This window comes from Mirounga angustirostris, unplaced genomic scaffold, assembly GCF_029215605.1.
Source record: "Mirounga angustirostris isolate CCGP_5_RB_7025 unplaced genomic scaffold, mMirAng1.0.hap1 SCAF_10, whole genome shotgun sequence".
NCBI lineage: Eukaryota > Metazoa > Chordata > Mammalia > Carnivora > Phocidae > Mirounga > Mirounga angustirostris.
Genome location: NW_026991718.1, coordinates 1,073,445 through 1,090,061, shown reverse-complemented (window position 1 = coordinate 1,090,061; position 16,617 = coordinate 1,073,445).

Sequence of the window (16,617 nt, the reverse complement as noted above, 5' to 3'; positions counted from 1 at the left end):
AATACATATAAATGACCAATAACTATATAAAAGGTTGCTCAGTTTATCAATTATCAAGCTAATACAAATAAAACAAAAACAAGATACATTTTCCCCAATAAGATTCATAAAAATTAAAGACTGGCAATACCCAGTGTTGGTGAAGTTATAATTAAATAACCTTTCCAACCTCAAGACTTACATATGCTCAGCTGAAACAAATTTTCTAGAAATAATGTTTGTGCTACGTCTCAAAATGTGTGATATCCATAACTTTTATCTAACTTTAAGGCCATGGTAGTTTGGGATTTATAAACAAACATCCCAAACTGTTCCTGCAGTGCATGACATGCAAGTGGCCTTCCACAGTGTCCTAGAGGGACCCTGCGGAGTCAGGCATTGACCTTTGGTTCCAGGCTCTGAGGAAGGTCTACAGGGTCCTGGGACAGAAACCTGGACAGCCAGGCGCTGAGATTTGAGACACATGGTGGTCCTTACTACACAGTACAAACTGGTCAGTTGTGTGCAATGTGGTACAGATGTTATATATTTCAACAATTAGTCTGGCCTATTATGAATACAGACTGAAAGCTGGCCCTATAAAAATACAAGTGTTGAATATACATGAAGTAGAGATTATCCCAGTGTGTTTATAATGCCAGAAGAATAAGCGTTCAACTTTAGGGCACTAGTTAAGAAAATCAGGTACATTCAGAAAATATGATAGTCTGTGGCCATAACACGTGATTTGAAAATATATATTCATTAAACAGGCAAACGTATCTGTGATATAATCCTGAAAGAAGAAATTATTTAACAAGGTGGAGAATAAAAGTATCACAGTTTAAAAGTACTCATGCACATATGCCTGTGTGCATAAATAAAGAAATATCACCTGGGAGGCTCCCGGGTCACTCTTCCATGAAGTCCTTGCTAACCCAGACCAAGTTCTCACCATCACGTAGCTTGCATCCCAGTGTGACGGAAAGGGGAGAGAGAAGGGTGAGTTTTGTGGCAAGGGTAAGCAACGATAAAAGGATCAGTTCAGAAAATGAAAAGTTCTATGAATAAAATTTACAAGAGTGACACGGGAGAGGGAGGACTATTTCGTGAGAACGGTCAGGGTAGAACTCTCTGAGGAGGTGACAGTTAAACAGTGGTCACCGTGATAAGAAAGAGCCAGATATGTGAAAGTATGGAACAGAGAGTTCATGCAGGGAGAACAACAACAATACGAAGTTCCAGAGATGAAGATGTGGTTGGTGTGTTCAAGCCACAGAATGAAGGCCAGGGAAGTGGGGATGCTATGAGCCAGGGGGAGCTGGTAGAAGGAGCAGACAGAGCCCAAACTGCACAGACCCATGGGTGTCTTGTCAGGAGTGGCATAGAAATTTGATTTTTTTTTAAAGTGAGATGTGAATCCCTCGAAGAGGAAGAAACATCAAATTTACTTCAAGATAGATGGTTAGTGCTGCTGGGTAGTGAATTTACTGGAGGGAGGGGGTGGGCAGATTAGAAGCAAGAACAGTAGGTGTCATTATAGTAGCAAAGATGACAGACACTGTCATGGGTGGCACTGGCAGCTGGAGACACAGGCAGCGAGAAGGGTTCAGATTCGAGGGACATTTTAGAAGTCGTGCTCACTGCATTGCTGATGGATGGGATGTGGGGGTGCAGGAAAGAGGACAGTCAATGCTTTCTGCTTAGGTCTTTGGCTGGAACAAGGGAATGATGACATCCCTGATGAGGGAAGGAACAGATCAGGGTATTTGGGGGAATTCAAGAGTTCTTTCCTGGAAACTAACTTTGGGATTCCGATTACTTACTCAGGTGAAGAGGTTGTGAGGCTGTTTGATATTTGTACCCGAAACTCACAGGTGATGGGTTAGAACTGGTCATCTCCATTAGAGTGCCGTCAGTAGGGAGGTGGCGGCTCAAGACAGGAGATTGGCTAAGACCACTTAAAGAATGTGGATGGAAAAGAGAAGATGGATAAAAAATTGGATTCTGGAGCCCTCTAAAACTTGGAGGAGGAGAAGAGAAAGTAGAACAGAGGCAGGAAACTGTTCCTATAAAATGCCAGGCAATAGTCCATTTTCACCTCTGAAGGCTATACCACACCCCACCTGTGGCTACTCATACTCAGCTCTGCCACTGTATCCTGAAAGCAGCCACAGACAGGGTACAAACAAGTGGGCATGGCTGTGTTCCAAGAAAACTTTATTTACAAAAGGAGGCAGCAAACGGACTTTGGCCAGCAGCTGTGATTTGCCACCACTGGTGTGGGTAGACCGGAAGGAATCGTGCTGGTGGTTGAAAGCAAGCAAATAGATCATGGTGTCACAGAAACCTGGAGAAGGTGCCTTAAGATGGAAACAACAGTTCATCATGTATAACAGAATGAAAAGAAGCCTGAACATAAAGCCTCCCAACTGTATAGGACTATGTGGTTTGCTGAATGCGTGGTTGTTTCCTATAATCTCCTGGGGATACAGCTCCTTCCTTCTCCAGGGTCCTCCACCAAAAATCTCCTTCTGACAACTCTGCCCCCCCCCCACCTTGGAAACCTCTAGGTTTCCAATACTACCTGAGCCCGGAAGCCTTCTGTGGGAGACAGAATAACAGACCCCCAAAGATGTCCCTGTGCTAGTCCCTGTCACCTGCAAATATGTGCCCTGTCACCTTGCAGATATGCCTGAATTAGGATCTTGTGATGGGGAAATTAGCCCTGGATGGGCCTTATGTAATCACCAGGGTCCTGTCATAGGCTGAATTGTGTCTCTCAGAATTCATGCATGAAAATCCTAATCCAAGTACCTCAGAATAGGACCTTACTTGGAACTAGGGTGATTGCAGATATAGTCAGTGAAGATAAGGTCATACTGAAGTATGGTGGCCCCTTAATCCAATATGACCTGTGCCTTATAAAAAGGAGAAATTTGGACATGAACGAGCATACACAGGGAGAATGTCATGTGAGATGAAGGTCAGAGGTCATGTGAGAAGTCAGAGTGACACTTCCCTAAGCCAAGGAGCCCCAAAGATTGCCACCAAACAGCCAGAAGCTAGGTAAGAGGTCAGAAAGGCCTTCAGAAGGAACCAACCCGGCCAACACCTTGAGCTAGGACTTCTAGCCTCCAGAACTGTAAAAACAATAAATAAATAAATGTCTGCAATTTGAGCCACTGGATTTGGGGCTTTGTACTTTGTTCCTGCAGCCCTGGTAAATTCATACATGTTGTTAAAAGTGAACGAGGGAGGCAGGAGAGGACTGAAGATGGAGTAAGGGGCCATGAGCCAAGGAATGGGGACAGTCTCTAGAAGCTGGAAAAGGCAAAGAAAAGCATTCTTCCCTGGAGCCTCTGAAAGGAACCCACCCTTGCCGACACCTTGCTTTCAGCCCACGAGACTCATGTTAGACTTCTGACCTATGGACCTTCAGAATAATAAATTGGTTTTGAGTCACAAAGACAGGGGTGATTTGTCACAGCAACCACAGAAAATGAATACACCTCCCGAGCTTCAAATTCCCCACCCCACCCCACGCAGGCACAAGGCTAATTCCTGTTCTGTGGGCTGGACCAAGAACAGCTTAAAGCCAAGTGCCAGGTTTTACTCCTCTTCTGATCTCTAGCACACTGCACATGCTCAGTGAAAAATGCAGGTTGATGTAAGTTGAATGACTATGCCTTTCCCCATGCTCTTCACTGCCTTTTCTGCCTGCCTTTAAGCATACTTGAGGTTTAATTTTCTGGCCTTGAAGCTCATTTTCTTTACATTCCTTAATCAATTTTATTACATTTTATTGGACTACTCTAAACTGCCCTAAACTCTTCTGAAATTCAAGAACAAAAACAAGAGGCTTTGAAGACCCAGCAAGAAGTAGGATCCATTAGGAAAGTGTCTTTAGCAGAAGGTTGTAATGTGAAATCACTTGAGCTAATTTGCTGCAAATCACTGCTAAAATCTATTACAGCGGGCAGATCTGAATGGGCAATTTCACAGGAGGAGATGAGCTGACCTGATCCTTACCCATCTGCAAATCTGTTAAGTCTTATAGGTGAAATAATAAATTTCATTATGGTTTATTGAAAACATCTTCTTAATGATTATAGATAGGCTTGTGAAGTCATTGATTTTTTTTTAAATCTTGGAACTGCACGTCTAGCTATACATGTCTTTGTGCTAAATATTCTAAGTATGAATGAGAGTCTACTGAATACTGAGTTAATGATGGATTCTCTAGGATGTCCTTGACTGCAAGCTCAGAAGCAACCTTGGAGTTAAAATGTGTTATGATCTATCTCTGTAGCAGAGAACTCCTCATTTCAGACAATAGAGGGTCGGCTGATAGTTACAATGATGTGAAATCCAAATCCAACCAGATCAAACCTCAGTTTTAACAAGTGCTGAGCCTCTCCTTTGTGTGGCTGTAACTCAAACATCTTTTTTTTTTTTTAAGTTATCACGTATGTGGCACCTTTATATTTTATCACATTTAATCATTCCCAAAGGATTATGAGGTAGATATTCTGATCACTAATTTGTAGAAGAGGAACCTAAAGCTACGGGTGTTGAGCAGACTTCCAAGGTCAGGCAGAAAGTTAAGGGCAGAGTTGACATGTGTACAGGAAACATTGTGTGTTGAATGTTCTTTCCACGGTGCCATGTGCCCCTAATTTAGGTGTAGAGCAAGATCCCACCAGGAATGCTGAACTCATGCTCCCACTCCAAGATGACTGCAATCTATTGAAACCAGAGGCTCTTGCTTTTTAGATTGGGAAAGGACATTTGAGACAATCTCCCACGTCTTGGCAGGTAAACTACTTTACCTAGGAGGGACTTGTCATAGGTCAGTGAGTGACGGAGCCGGAACCAGAAACCTGTTTTTTTTTTTTTTTTGTCACCTCGCTTTGCTTTCCTCAGCAGCACACGTGGATGAAAGGGTCTGCAGGGAGTGACAGCAAATGCATCACCGGGTACCAAACGGAAGGAATCATAGAACAAAGGTGTGCTCAGAGCTGACTGGGGTAGATTCAGGAAGGATTTCTGGAAAGAGCAGGCTCAAAAGCAAGCAAATCAAAAAAGAAAAAAAAAAAAAAAGCAAGGAAGGAAAACCACCAAAGTACAGGATGGCATGTATTTAGGTTCTTACAGAAAATCATCACTAAAATATTTGTGCAGGGCTAGATGTGCAGGTAAGTCTGGCCACTGAAGAGTCCTAAAAAGGGAAACAGCAGAAATTAGAATGTGTAAAAGAGAAGGAAGCTAGGGTCAGCTCCAAATTTAAAACGAAACCAAAAGTCCTCTGGTGTGTGCACACATCCTGCCCTCAGAGCCCCCTCACCCCCTTAGTTCCTGGCACCCGCGCAACCCAGCATTTTCTTCCTATGGGGCAGAGGGAGTGCGGACTTAAAATACTCTCCCCTGTGGGCCTTTCCAATTTTCAAAGATCCGAAGGGGAGGGAGGTATGATTAGCCCAGATGAATTCATCACTAATGGTGACACGTCAGTCATCGAAGAGAGAGTGGGCCTCTCACCTCAGAGAGGAGGAGCCCTGTAACCTGTCATCTGTGAATAAGTTGACAGAGGACGTGGCGAACCACTGGGAGGTGGGGGTTTGTGCACAACACAGTGATTCATGGTGGAAGATTAGTTCAGATCCAGGAGCCTCGAAACCCAGACTCCAGTCCTTGCTCCACAGCTAACGGCTGGGTGACTGTGGACCGAGCACTCCCCCTTGCTGGGCTTCCAAGTTTTCTCCTCGCTGGGTAAGAAAGCTGTGCATGGCCTCAAACGCCCCTTGTGGTCTGCCTATATGATTCTAGCTCTTCCCTCATCCTTCCCTCATTTGGGAAATTTCCCTTATTTGTGATATGAAAATAATAAATGTACACGGCTTATGGCCTCCTATTAAACAAGATAATCCCTATAAAAAGGGCTTAGATAAGTTCCTGGCACACAGCAAGCACCCAGAGATGTTCAGTCTGCATCATTTTCAATGACAATAAATGATAAATCTGTAGGTTTTTCACTTCCCCTGATTCCCTGCATGAGGCACAGCCCACAGGCTCATCATTACCATAGAGTACATCTCTACCAATCTATAGTGTGTTAGGAGGAACAATCCCTTTAAGACTATTCGACCCTACACATTATCCCCCTCCGGTCATGTTAAAAATCTTTCAGTGGCTCTTCATGGCTTTTGAGATAGAGTTCACGCTCCCTGGTTCTACGGTCTACTGCCTCCCTTCATACATAGCGGCTGGCTCGAGCTCTTGAAACAACGCACCATGCACTCTTACATATGCATCTGTTTGTACGAGTGGTTCCTTCTGTGTGGAATGCATTTTCCCAGCCCGCACCCCTTCTGCCTCTTACTAGAGCATCCACCCTCCAAGGCCCAAGCCAGAGGTCACTCTCTTCGTGAGCTTCCATTACTTTCTCTTGGCAGAAAGAAGTTCTCCTCCTCCTGCAAACTCATATGTCACTTTATTTGCTCCCCCAACAGTGCAGGCATCTCAGTCTAACTCAGCCTGGATCAATGGGTTGGGTGGATGTTCTTGATTCTTGAGAGAGTCTGTCTTACTCATGCCCTGTGATCACCTCCTAGGCCAGGAGGAGAGAAGATGAGAGATGACCCTGTCACCAGTGGTTAGGAGAAGGACCCAAAGATGTGTTGGAAAAGGAAGGACATTGATAACAAAAACCCCTAACCAACTAACCAAGCCGAAGAAAGAAGATAAAAGTTGGAGCCAGGTGGGGGGCCCCTGGGTGGCTCAGGCAGTTGAGCGTCTGCCTTCGGCTCAGGTCATGATCTCAGGGTCCTAGGATCGAGTCCTGTGTCAAGATCTGTGCTCAGCAGGGAGTCTGCTTGTCTCTCTCCCCTGCCCCTCCCCTGCCGCTTCTCACTCATACTCTTTCTCTCTCTCTCTCTGAAATAAATAAATCTTACAAAAAAGAAAAAAAAAAAAGGTAGAGCCAGGTGGAAAGCTGACAGAGAGCAGATCTTGTGTCAGCTGCAGGGAGGCTCAGAGGCATAACCACTTTGGGGGCAGGGGAAGTCCTAGGAAGACAAGGCTGGCGGGAGTTGGGTGGCTGGTGGGGCCAGGGGGCCCCAGATCGAAACCCACAGAAAATGGGTATGTGGTGGCATTTCTTTGATGTCGTTTCTGAGATATTTAGCTCAGAGTTGGAGCAAGACAGATCTTTATGGGATACGTAAGGGTCTAGATGCTCCGAATCCCCAAAAGCCCAACATAAGAAGCTTTCAGTGTTTCATTCAGTGCATGCATGGCCTCAGCTTCTTCATACTGTCCTTCCCTTCACTCTCCACTGGCGCTCCCAACAGACACATGTGCTACCGTCCAACTCTGCATCCATTTCTGATGCTGCCCCCACTCCCCCATCAGCTCACACCTGCCAAGTCCACTTCCACCCCGAAGCCTTTATTACCTGCAATGCTCTCACCAGCTATCCTCATGGCCTGCTCCTTCACTTCCTTTATTTTGGTCCCTAAATATCCCTAATCAATTAAAATGAAAAGGCAAGTCCCCCTGTATCCACCCTAACTCTCTCTCCATCCCTCTAACCCTGCTTTATTTTTCAACAGAGCCATTTTCATTACCCAACTTCCTGCACATTTACAGGTTTAGTGATTTATTTCTGTCTCCAGCTCACTAGCATATAAGTTTCCAGAGGGCAAGGATTCCTCTCCTTTGTTCTCTGATGTATCCAAATGCCTATAGCAAGGCTTAGGTCAGAGTAGGCACTAAATAAACATAAGCTGAGTGAAGAAACCAGAAAGCTGTACTACTTCTAGCTACAGAAAGTCATTGTCTGACTCCATCTACATATGTTTCTCTAACACCAGCTTGAATCTCCATGAAATTCACTGCCTATTTGAAGACAAAACAATGTTCTAGTGCGGACACTTCAATGCTTCAGCCACTCCAAGAGCCCTGATTCTTTTTTTTTTTTTTTAAAGATTTTATTTATTTGAGAGAGAGAGCACAAGCAGAGTGAGAGAGAGGGAGAAGCAAGCTCCCTGCTGAGCAAGGAGCCCGATGCGGGACTCAATCCCAGGACCCTGGCATCATGACCCAGGTCAAAGGCAACCACTTAACCGACTGAGCCACCAGGCGTCCCGCCCTGATTCTGACTGAGTCATAGATATCGCCTCCCCTCCTGTATTGATAAGCTCCAGCACACCCTTCTGCTGTGCCCACCCAAGTTATCACAACTGGGTTTGGCACTCAATATCTTTTTTTCCAAAGGAATTGTAAGAACATAACAGAAAGCCCCAGTTGAAAACCTCTCAGAGCAACCCTGCTCCCATTCCAGCTCATTTCAGATGGAAGCTGATAAAGATTGACTACCATTATGTGGTAGCAATTCATCATACTTAGAGTCTCTCTTTTGAACATCAATCTTATAAATTCAGCAGGAGACATAATAGTGTAAATATATTATTCATAAACTAGAGTGAATCCCCACTCACCACCATAACCATTTTGACAATAAATCATAACATGTAAATGGTTTTCGTCTTTGTTTTTTTTTTTCTCTCTCTCATTTTGGAGACTCAACAAGATACATCTATATGCAGAACAAAGTGCAGCAGAAAGAATTCTCTGAGCTAGAACAGAAACTCATAAAGAGGAACCTGGATTAAATGGACAAACATGAGGGAACACAGTTGAACGGAGATGATTTCTCATTTTATGTCTGCTAGACCATTATAGAAGCTTTCTTATTGTATCACAAATGAATGAATAAGCGGATGAGGAATATGTTCTTCTTTTTGGCCTTTAAGGCAGGCTGTGAAACCATCTAAGTGGAAATACTCATTGTTTGGGGCTGGGGAGGGAGAAATTCCCTGCCTTCGGAAGGAAAAGCCGACATCATTGCATCAACAGAAAGCCTGGAAAGGAAACGAACATTCCATAAGCATCACACACATTATCTCTTTCCATCTCACACAACCCAATGAGCAGGTAGTATGGCCTCCCTTTTATAAATGAAGGAAGCGGGACATACAGTGATGAAGTTAACATGTCACTGACAGCAGCAGAATGGCTGATCTTGGACTTGAATCAGCCCATCTGTCTGATTCCAAGGCTCCCACTTTTGAATATTGACTCCTATTGTCTGTGCTTTGCCTACCCCCTGGGGATTAGGTAGGACAGCATAGCTCCTTAGACCAGAGTCGCTGGTTTTGCAGAAAGACTCCCAAAGCGGGAAAGTCAGAGTTCTTTCTCACACTTAATCTGGCTCATCCAGGAATGAAGACACTGAAGTGGTGGGTCAGGATACTGGCTTATACTCACCCCTTCTAGGTTGCAAACTGTCAGCATTTATACTACGATTAGTTGGAGATTATAACTGTATTTAAAACCCTGGGTGTGACCTATTCTGGGAGCTCAAAGGCCACTTTTGTGATTGAATGTTATTCCAAAAAGGCAAAGGGAGTGGCCCCTAATTAAGGAGTGAAACTCTAGGCACCCAAGAAAGAAGTAGCTAACAATAATAATGAGACCTTTAGAAGTTTACACAGCATTTTTCAAGCCTGATCTCATTTGTTGTAAGAGAAGAAATCATCATTTGTTGCCGACCTCCATTGTTTCCGGAACCGTGAAGGGCACTTCACAGGTGCTCTAATGGATGCATAGCAGAGCGGCAGGTCAACGGGGGTACGCCTGGCTCATCAGCAATGATGTTGAGGGTCAGAAAGTGATGTACCTGGCTTTCCTCCCCATTCCCTGCCCCCCGACATACCAGATGCCAAGAGCTGCCTACTCTCCCCCACCCCTCCCTCAAATCACTGCTAATTCTAGAACAAGATGAAAAAATGCCAGTTGTCAGAACCTAAAAATTGAGCTTATGTCTCACAAGTCTGTTTTGTTTCAACATGATTGGAATTAGTCTGAAACTGAGAAATTACCTAGGAACAGTTGGACACATTTCATAGGCAAGATTCCAGTGTGGAAATCAAAGGCGAATGGCTGTCGTGAATTTGGGAAGCTATGCACAATCTGGGAGAAACTGTGCTTCCCTCCCAAGAGATCTAGGCCAGACAGGAAGGCAGGGCGAGAGGAAGGGAATGAGTACTCAAACTGGGCAAAATGTAAAAAATAAAAGCACATATGACACAGGGGGCTATCAGAAACGAGGTATGGGGGAGGAAATGATAGCATAGGGCTGATTTTAGGGACACAGAGAACTATCCCACATTCCCCCAAATGCCCTGCCATCCCTCTCATCACCAAGACATTGCCTTAATGGGAAGAACACACAGAGTGTTGTCAAAAACAAAACTGAGCTCGAATGATATAGATCAATGTGCCAGCCCTAAATCTGTCTCTTGCCAATCGTGTGGATGCCTGGGAATGAAGGGGCCTCACTCAGCCAATGGTTTCCTCATCCAGAGCGATACCACCTGCACTGTGTCTCTTCCGCGAGGTGACTGTGGCATGGAAGACATAATACACAATCACTCATCATCCAAATGAAAGCAAAAAATAGGTGAGACTGTTCGTTCTTACAATCAGTTCACCAAGCTCTGCAATAAGCTTCGATTTTAAAAAGACTCGAACAATGGATGACAAAGCCAAACAAACCAATAGAACAGGGTCAAGAAAGCTGAGGAACTGAGAAAATGTTTTCTTTTCTTTTCTTTCTTTCTTTTTTTTTTTTTTGAGAAAAATGTTTCTGGCCAAAGAATAAAGGATTTAAGTTTTGGAAGAAGATAAAAATGAAGAACAAATAGGCCGCCTATTTAGGCAGAGGGTACTATGCTAAAAAAAAAAAAAAAAAAAAAAATGAATAAGAGAAAGCAGAGTGACTCAGAGTCTGTATTGGTTCTTGTCCCTGGAATTGTTACCGAAAACTAGATGTTTCCTGATCAGAAATGTTGGAAAGAGTACATCTGCACTGTACAGGATGTGAAGGCTTATCACCATTACCTTGTCCTGTGATTTTAAGATTCAATGGAAGGCCACAAAGTCAGATGGGATCAATTTCAAAACACATTATCAGAGACCCAGATAAAGTTTAGAAAAAAACTCAAGTTCACATTAAATGTATGAGTGGATTAATAATGTTCCTCATGGGGCGCCTGGGTGGCTCAGTCGTTAAGCGTCTGCCTTTGGCTCAGGTCATGATCCTAGGGTCCTGGGATCAAGTCCCACATCAGGCTCCCTGCTCTGCGGGAAGCCTGCTTCTCCCTCTCCCACTCCCCCTGCTTGTGTTCTCTCTCTTGCTGTGTCTCTCTCTGTCTAACTAATAAATAAAATCTTTAAAAAAATAATAACGTTCCTCATGATACTGAGAGATGGTCACTGGCGGTCTAACACAGGAAAAATGCAGGAGGGCCCATTCTTAACTGGTTGTATGATCTTGGGGAGTTACCCTAATTAGACGTTGTTCTCCTCACCAGTAGCGAGTGAGGTCAGACCCTTCAGGATCGCCTGAAAAGTTGCTCTAGCTCTGGTGATCTAGAGTCCTATTATTCCATGAAGGGGAGTTGGCCAGAAAACAGAACCGTTCCCCTGAAAGAAAAAAGTTCTCCACGATGTTGAAGAAAGGTCACCCTAAATTTCAGGCAACAACAAGGATGATCAAATCTTTCTCTGAAAACCACAACAATGAATTGGGCATACGTATAGAACAAGACTGAGCTGAAGAAAAAAAGACCTTACTTGTGGCTTTGTGGTCTCATAGCAAAAGCAGATCATGTTAACTATCATTCCTTGTAACGCAGTCTTCCAGAAGACAATACCCTCAACTGCGGAGGGTTTCATAACCACAACCCCCCCGCCGTCCCACATATCACAAGGTTCCTCTCTTGACCATTGCCTTTTCATTTAAGACTCTGAGCTCCCCATCCATGTCTGCCCCAAAGTGTGATTTCTCCTCTCTTTGATGCTCATCCCCGTCTTTCCAAAATGCCCTTTCAGAAAAGTCTGGGTCCACAATCTGTATTTTAGCAAGTCTGCCAATACACTTCTACTCTGCCACAAGACAGACACTCTTTCCCTCAAAGCCAAAAAATCTGGTTTCCTCTTTTCACATGGCCTTTGCCGATGATCATTCCAAGGTCTTTTTGTCCAGCCCACATGCTAACAGCTCCAGGTGAGTTCTCCGACTCCCTCCCTGCTCTCCAACCCGAGTGGGCTGTTCAACATCATGGAATCCAGTGCCTTCTCTGGGCCCGCCTTTAACTCTCAGGCAGGTAACCTAGTGCCAGGTTTGCACAAGACACTGAGAGAGGAGCTGAGCAGGAAGCAAAGATCTATTGCGGAATTTCTTAGTAGTGATGAAGGAGTAGCAAGAGAAGAGAAGGTAAAAAGGAAAGAAGATACCTATTCTGTGCCCAGCACTGACCATTGAATCAGCATAAGAACCCAGCCACCACCACATGTGAACACAGTGTTAAGAACTTTATTTATTTACTTTTTTTTTTAGGGGAGGGGAGGGCAGAGGGAGAGGGAGAGAGAGAATCTTAAGCAGTCTCCATGCCAGCGCAGGGAGCCCAACGTGGGGCTCGATCCCACCACCCTGAGATCATGGCCTGAGCAGAAATCAAGAGTTGGATGCTGAACCGACTGCACCACCCAGGCACCCTAACGTGTTAAGCACTTCCGAGTCTTTATCCATTGACTAATCACAATGCCCATTTCAAAAAAGTGAAAGCATGTAAGCCATTTCATGAATACCATACAGCTGATGACTGGCTGAAACAAGACCGTCGGATTTTCCAAACTCATGTTCAATATTCTTTTCTTTCTACACTTGCTGTCTCCAAATTCAGTCATTAAAGGCAAAATTAATATTTTGTGGTTGCCCAGTGGAAGATGTAACCAAGCTTCCACTCAAAATTCGTTCTGATATTGAGATGAATGATGTTATACTTGTACCAAGATGGTAAGAAAAGATATATTACTCACATAATGGAACTTTCTGGACAAGCAGGATAGGTACCCAAGCTGCTGAGAAATAGCTCAAGGGAAGAGAGGAGAAAGTGGCTTGGTTTATATCATGGTTAGGGGCTGGAGTCAGAGTGAAGGCCCTTGTGCACAAGGCCCAGGGGCCACATGGTTTGAATATCCCACTGGTACAGATGGACGGTGTACCAGGCTTTCTTTTCCTTTTGTCCAGATTTGGGGCAAGGGGTGGGGAGTAGAGCTTGAAAGCTCTAAGTGAGTATACATCAAAAATGGAGTCAGACTCTGGTTTTTTGCTCCAGTAAATGAGCACAATGGGTAGGCAATGTGCTCCGAGTCCAGATTCAGGGAGAAACTCCAGGCAGTGGTATTTGCCCTGGAATACTCTTTCCCTGTGCCGAAGTCAGAGTGACAGGGCAGACAAGCTGTGTATGGTGCTGACACTCCAGGGAGCAGCACCTGTCTCATTCTCTGTGCCTAATGAGTTCGTTCAGATGAAAGCACAACACTCAATCGTAAACAATAATCAACCCCAATCCATCAGGAGCCAAATTACATGTTTGTGTGCACTGAAAGGGCCTAAAGCACCCTCTCGCAAGTGGTTGTGTGAAACACCCTCAGCCCAGCGTGCAAGAGAACATCCCAGGAACTAGCCTCCAATCAGGACATGAACTTCTACTTACTTTGACCCTAATATATGCCAAGCGCTTGAAATACACAATACTGTCACTCCGCCTCCATAACCCACATTTGTGGCAGTGGGTCAAATCCACATTTTAGAGTTTAGGGAAGCACAGATGGGGATGCTGCAGTGCACAGCTCTAGGGGGTGATATTCTCACTGTGTTCTATGTCTTCAGCATCCACTGAGGTGGGGCACTGAACAGCCAGCAGAGTGGCACCCAGAGGCCCTGCTCAAGAGACTAAGTAACCTACTCTTGAGAATACACTTAGGAAACAGCTGTCCTGCAATCTGAACCCAAGGTCTGACTCTAAGGCCCTTATATGAGATCTTCCCTAAGATACTAAAACTTCATCTTAAAAAGAGCAGAAAGGAAGTTGGGTGACAGGGGAATTTTTTTATAGTTGCTTTTCCTTAGGGTCTGTCTTCAAAGTTTTCCAGAAGAAAATTCGCATTCAGCCTAGGACTCCCAAGTGGGGCAGTTGCCAAGCAATACATAGGAGCCTGTGAATTTTAGGGAGGAATCAACCAGGCATTTCAGTGGCGCATCAGCCTGCTGTGTTTGGCATCCCTCAGTTCTGAGTTCAGGAGTCATTTTGGATGAGGGATCAGGGGGATGATGAAAAGAATTAGAGATGCTGATGAGAATTCTCTCATTTAGTAACACCACTCAGACATGGAGGAGAAGAGAGCCAGAAAGGGCATCCTGAAGAGTGTGTGTTTGGATCTGTACCCTGCCAGAAAGTAGGGAAAGTAACTCACATTGTGCTAGAGGCTGGGAGGCCTCCCATGGTACCACACATGGTTGGGGAGTACACTCTGCTGTGGGTGCTGGGAGGCACACTTATGGGAGTGAGACCCCAAGATAGCCTTCGAGGAGTTGATAACCTCGCCAAGAGCATGGAGAGGAACTCTAGGAGGGGAAAGGCAAAGAAGTGGCATGGGGAGGATGGGTGTGCACTGAGCCTCTGCTCATTATGTTTAGTCTCTGAGGTTATAATGGTGAACAAGCTGGTGAGGGCCTTGCTTCCAGTGTGGAAGACTCAGGGTCCTTACAGTTGGAAAGCACGGCAGGAGAGAGTGAACAGAGAGATGAGAAGAAACTTAAGAAGCATGAGAAGAAGCTTGGCTCCCTACTGCTGGCTTTGAATATGGAGGAAGACCACAAGTTGAGGAATGTGATGGCCTCTAAAAGCTAGAAGGGATAAGAAAACAGATTCTTCCCTAGAGCTTCCCAGAGGAACACAGCCCTAGCCAAATCACAATTTGAGTCCAGCATAGACCCATTTCACACTTCTGACCAACAGAATTGGAAGATAATAAATTTGCATTGTTTTAAGTCACTAGGTTTATGGAAATGTATTACAATAGCAATAGAAGACTAACACATCCACTGAAATTAATGTTGGCTGTTATCACAATTACTCCAGGATAAAGTTCCAAAAAGAAGGAAGAGGAGAGCAGAGAGACAACTAAGTTGGCACCCGCTGACTATGGAGAAATGATGAGAAAAGTGCAGGGTGTCTCTGACAAGCAGCAGATGACACATGTGCCTTGATGAGGCCATCGCTGAAGCTGGAGCATAAACATGGTGAAGCAAAGGCCATCCAGTGCCAAGCTGACATATGGTGGCGTAATTGTACATTCGGTGCTGAGTGATAGTCCAGGTAACCTGTGCCCACTGCAGCTTCCATCTGTCCTTTCCACTATCCCACCTTCCTTCCTGTATGAAATTAATCTTTTAAGCAATATTTGCCTTTTCCAAGAAAACACTGGAAATGCAGAATCAAATTTCTGGAGAGAGATTTCTGAGGAAGTCTGGTCTAGGAACGGGGACCACTAAAGGCCACACATACATGAGTAAGATACTTCCCCAGTGATCTGATGACATCAGAACAAGGACTTCACTTATGGGGAAGGTAGAGCCCAGATGAGAACTGTAAGGGGAGTGGTCCCTTTCCTTCTGTCTCGTCTGTGAAATGGGAATTACAGTTCTGCTCCTTTTTCCCTGGCAGATGGCTGAGGAGATGAAAGGAAGAGATAGAAGTGAAGGAACTTTGTAGGAGAGGGGCACAGTACAGCCTCCATCAGCCCGCTTAGTCTGCAGACTCCCAAAAGACAAGGTGGGAGCGGATCTGTCTTCCGGAGGCCTCAGCACTGTCTGGTTGCAGGTTTGATCATATGTACACACATCATACTTCCTTCCCTGCATTCCTGTTCCTTCTTATCTTCTAATTTTTTCTATTCCCCTTCTAATCAGCTGAACACTTTGATCACTACTTTGCCTTCTTGTCAAACAGATCTCTGAAATTCATTTATTTGCAAACTGGTTTTACAACCCAAATTGCTCATGCATAATGTTCAAGCATGTCAGAGAGAGCCTGAGCATCCACCTGGGAAGTATCAGCAGACAGCAGACTGTTCTTTAAAACTAGGAAGTTTTCCTGGAATAAATACTCATTTTACCTTTTATTCTCTATTTTGAGAAGGGGGAATAGCATCAAAACATTATAAGGTCCTTTCAGTGGTTACATATGAATAATAATTTCACAATTAATCCAGAAGATGACTATTCCTAAGATTACACATTCCAGGTAAGTTTCAAGGTTTTGACTTTTCTTGAGTTCTTCTCTTTACATGATCTAATTTTGAGGTTTGAGTTGGCTATTTGTAGACAGTGAAAATACACGTAGCTTCCACCATGAAACTGCTTCTGCCATATATAAATGAGGAGTTTTCCTTTCAAACTGTGTGTCCTCTGTTTTCTGATCTGGCACCCTCATAAGATGCCATGTTGGCCTATTCTGGGCAGGACCAAGCATGTGAATTTTTTAAGAGAGGAAAAGTAAGAAAGCCAAAGCTTGTCATGGAAGCTGCCCACTTGGGTGGGACACACACAGGAAAAATTAACTTACTGCAAGAGATGAACTCTGCAAGCATACCCAGGCATGGAACTGGCAGATTCCAAAGGGTATAGACTTACAGGGGAGTTTATGTTGACAGACATCTACA